At 32.5% G+C, this 5,000-nt stretch overlaps 1 long non-coding RNA gene across 1 annotated transcript in view; it reads right to left on the bottom strand.

The window, feature by feature from the left end:
• The window catches only part of LOC149131150 (uncharacterized), a 559,538-nt gene that overhangs the window by 540,925 nt on the left and 13,613 nt on the right, over window positions 1–5,000 (bottom strand). The window contains exon 2 of the long non-coding RNA XR_016238315.1: window positions 4,986–5,000. This exon is cut by the window's right edge and continues 131 nt beyond it. This is a non-coding gene — a long non-coding RNA (uncharacterized LOC149131150). The remainder of the gene's footprint in view (window positions 1–4,985) is intronic.

The following is a 5,000-nucleotide window of genomic DNA, read 5'->3' on the forward strand; positions in this document are numbered from 1 at the left end:
CATCGAACTCAACTAGACGGCCAGAATGAGGTACGTCTTTGAGTCATCTGCTACGGACACCGAATCCGTTGTTCATAGTCCTCTAAAAACTACCATAACAATTTTACCCCAGGGACTATTTCTCCCTCTGCAGCAAAAGTGTTTCTACATCAGTGTACACGAACGTTTGAAACATAATTGTAGGCACCAGTATTTCAAAGAACGTTGTTTAATGTGCCTCTAGTTGAAGAAGAAATGGTTTTTAAAATGAAAACATCAATTTTTCTCCGCATTGAGAAATAATCAAAGAAATATACAAAAGTCTCGTTCAAGGAACATAAAATTGGTAAGTACACTTAATAATCTTCGTCAACAAAATCGCACTTCAAGCCACAAAGAATGGAGTCAGAAATATCGACGCTTCAAACTAATTGAATTACGGAAACGTTTTCTGTTTTTTATAACCTGTCCTGAGGAACAGAGACACACATGGTAAAAAGTAAAAAATAAAATTAAGTCGTTATGCTACGAAAGTAACAAATTTGTATTACCAATACAAGTTGATATTTTTTTTTACCTATTTCTTGTTTCAATCAGAGGCCCACGGCCATGCTGGAGCAGTACTTTGAAAGGTGTATTCAGTCAAATTAACCGAAGTATTTATTTTTCGATAAGTCATTGGGCGGCTAGCAATGGCACCATATACGCAGTATATTGTGCATTTAAACTTTATACGATTTCAAAGGGAATAACACGTATGCATTCCATTCTACTGTTAATGTGTGTGTGTGTGTATATATATATACGGATATGCACGGATTAACAGAGAAAACGTAACGTGTTGGAGAAGTTGAACGAAAGCGCTTACACATAAAATACACACTATACGAAAACTTCTTTCCCAAAGGTTCTGACATTGTTTTTTAAATAGTTAAAAGCATTTTAAATATCTTTCTTAATCCATATACATTACACACACACGCAGGCACACGTACACACACATATATATATACATATATATATCAGAAGGAAAATGCACAGAATGGATATACTTTTTTTAAGAACTGAAATATTTACATAGTCAACCGGTTTCGTTTTTGCTAATCATGACTAAAAAAAAAGTTAGTGAAGATATTACTATGAAAAGCGAAACTGACTTTGTGAATATTTTATCTCATAAAAAATACATAGATTCTATGCTTGTTCGTTCTTTTTTATATTTTTCACTACAATTCACCACGTGGGGGAGAAATCTTTTCAACGAAGCTCTTCACTATATATATATATATATATATATATATATATATATATATATATATATATATATATATATAGGGCATTTAAAATATAAGGTCAAATACACTTTCTTTCTTTGCTTGACCTATTCTGATGGCCTCACTGGACCACCAACTGTCACGAGTGGGAGCGTGGTGGGTTAGCAAAATTAATCAAGGAATAATGAATAAAGAATAATGAAAGTGTTTCAGGCTATTGATATCAACTGGAAATTGGGTTAACAATCACGATGTGTAATGGCGGCCATTGAAAGGTGTTTGCTCTATTACAGAATGTTCGAGAACAGAGCACAATCAGTGGTAATAAGTCAGTTGGCGAAGTTGTGTCTGTCTGTTTGTATGTCTGACCTTGTTTTGATTGAGTGGTTAGAAAGATTCTCGGAAGTGAACAGCGGGATACGTATATAGTTTACATTGTAAGTACAATGCAATAATATATATATGTATGTATGTATGTATGTATGTATGTATATATATATATATATATACATACATACATACATACATGCAAACTAATATAATAATATAAGTATATATGTTTGTATATATATATATATATATATATATATATATATATATAATATTTATATATGGTTATATATACTTTATGTGTGTTTGTATGTATACATATATGTACATATACAAATATGTGTGTATGTATATGTATGTATATTATGTCTATATATATATGTGTGTGTATGTATATGTATGTATATTATGTCTATATATATATATGTATATATATGTGTGTATATGTATGTATGTATGAATGTATATATATATATATATATGTGTGTGTGTGTGTGTGTGTGTGCGTGTGTATATATATATGTATATATATATATATATATATATATATATATATATATATATACATATATATACATATATATAAATATATATATATATATATATATATATATATATATATATATATATATATATATATATATATATATATATATATATACATATATATATATATATATATATATATATATATATATATATATATAGATTGCATTGTCTGCTGAAAGAGAAAAAATGTGGTGGTTGGAGGTGATGATGCTAATGATAGCGGAGGCGGCGGCGGTGTTAGTTTTGAGCGTTAGGGGGTTAGCGATGTAGCATTTAATGAAGGTTTTAGCGCGTTGCCACCACGCTGAACGAAACACAATGACATTTAATGTCTGATGTAGGGTTCAAATACGATCATAGCTTCTTAGTAATAACCTCACAGCACGTGATCTTTGCTATCATCCAATAAAAATCAATAGAGGGCGACCAAGAGTGAAACAAATTATGGAGGATGCTTTTCTGAACTTCAAGTACAGAAGAACTCAACATGAATATATAAGTGTTCTATCTATCTATCTATCTATCTATCTATCTATCTATCTGTCTGTCTGTCTGTCTGTCTATCTTTCTATCTATCTATTTATCTAGCTCTCTGTCTATCAATCTATACATTCATTTGTTTATCAATCTGTCTACATATCTTTCTCTTTATCTATCTATCTATCTTTCTTCTTATCTATCTATCTGTCTGTCTATTTATCTATTTGTCTGTGTATCTATATCTCTCTCTCTCTCTCTCTCTCTCTCTCTCTCTGTATATATATATATATATATATATATATATATATATATATATATTATATATATATATATATATATGTGTGTGTGTGTGTGTGTGTGTATGTATATTAGTGTGTATGTATGTATGTATTATGTACAGGGGTTGGACAAAATAATGGAAACACCTAGCATCATAGCATCATGATTTTGAAATATCTATAAAACCGTCAAAAGCTTGTTTATTTTTATGTTTTTTTTTTATTTATTATTAGTGTTGCTTAATATGTTTTGCTAAAATTGCTGTTTCTTTTCAGATATCATCAGGAAAAGGTAATTAAAATTCATTAAAATGACAGATCTATCAGACTTTCAAAGAGGTCAAATTGTTGGTGCTCGTATGACAGGCGCTAGCGTAACGAAAACAGCCGAAATGTTTGGTGTATCAAGAAGTACTGTCTCGAAAGTAATGACAACCTTTGAGAAAGAGGGGAAAACCTCCTCGTCGAAACAAAACTCTGGAAGTAGAAAGGATTATTGTTATTGTTGTTGCTACTGCTGCTGTTGTTGTTGTTGTTGTTAGAGAGGCGAGCTGGCAGAATCGTTAGCACGCCGGGCAAAATGCTTCGCGACATCTCGTCCGTCCTTCGGTTCGGAGTTCAAATTCCGCCGAGGTCGACTTTGACGTTCATCCTTTCGGAATCGATAAATGAAGTACCAGTTGAAACAGTGGGGTCGGTGCAATCGACGAGTCCCCTCCCCACAAAATTTCAGGCCTTGTGCCTTTAGTAAAAATTATTATTATTATTATTATTAGTAGTAGTAGTAGTAGTAGTAGTAGTAGTAGTAGTAGGAATTGCATTGTCGCTTTTGTTGGCGTTGCATTCATCGATGTGGTGGTTACAGCTAACTAAAACAAAAACCCTTCACCGCCATCCTCCATCACCACCACCACCACCCCCTCGTCACAACCACCACCACCACCACCACCACCATCACCACTACACGGATCATGGCTTCCTTTGCCTTCTTTTTACACCACCACCACCACCACCACCACCACCGCTTCTTCAACCAAACCAGAAAGACAAAAAAAGTTCTACCATCTTCCAAGTCGGTTACTGTTCTTTGTATCTTTTTCTCAATGGCACTTTTGTCTTCGGCTGGCATTGTTATACAATATTCCAGGCCGAAATACACAAAACCTTTCTTTTCCTTTTCTCCAAGATTTTTACCAAAAACCAATCCAAACGCAACCACTCTCTTCATTACAGTCTATTCTTTCAACAATGTCACGTGATTCGTCCGTTCAAAATTCTTCAAGATATGTCTGTCTGTATGACTGTCGGACTGCCTGCGCTTCTCTCTCTTTCTTTCTCTCACTCCCCCCCCCCTCTCTCTCTCTTTGCCTCTCTTCCTCTTTCTTCTCTGTCTGTGGTGCCTCTATCACTCTTTCTTTCTCTCTCATTCTCTCTTTCATTCTTTCTTTCTCTTTCTCTCTCTCACCCTTATACATACATATATATATATATATATATATATATATATATATATATATATATATATATATATATATATATATATATATGTGTGTGTGTATATATATATTTATATATATACATATATAAGGGTGAGATAGATATTCGAGTTTGTATGATTGTATATAGAATATATATATATATATATATATATATATATATATATATATATACACACACACACATATATATATATACATATACAAATATACATATATATATATATATATATATATATATATATATATATACACACAGACACACAAACACTCACATACGATCAAGAACACACACACACATACACACAAATATGCATTAGTATACCTGTGCCTCTCTTTCACAATATTTTTTTCCTTTTTTTCCTTCAACACCCCCGCCGCTTCCTATTCTCTCCCTTGTTGACTTGCTCTCTCATTCCCCCTCTCTCTTCTCTCTTTTTCTCTCACACACACATGTACACATATAAAAACACACATACTCACCTCTCTTTCATTTATACGTTCCCCCTTCACTTCCTCTCCCTCAAATACAGGCAACACACAAATAATATGTTCGTTATAAGAATGCATAAGAAAAAGAAAACATTGGCGAAAAATACCTTCATCCTTTGTCT

Source organism: Octopus bimaculoides, chromosome 25 (assembly GCF_046866305.1).
Source record: "Octopus bimaculoides isolate indiv1 chromosome 25, ASM4686630v1, whole genome shotgun sequence".
NCBI classification, from domain to species: Eukaryota; Metazoa; Mollusca; class Cephalopoda; order Octopoda; family Octopodidae; genus Octopus; species Octopus bimaculoides.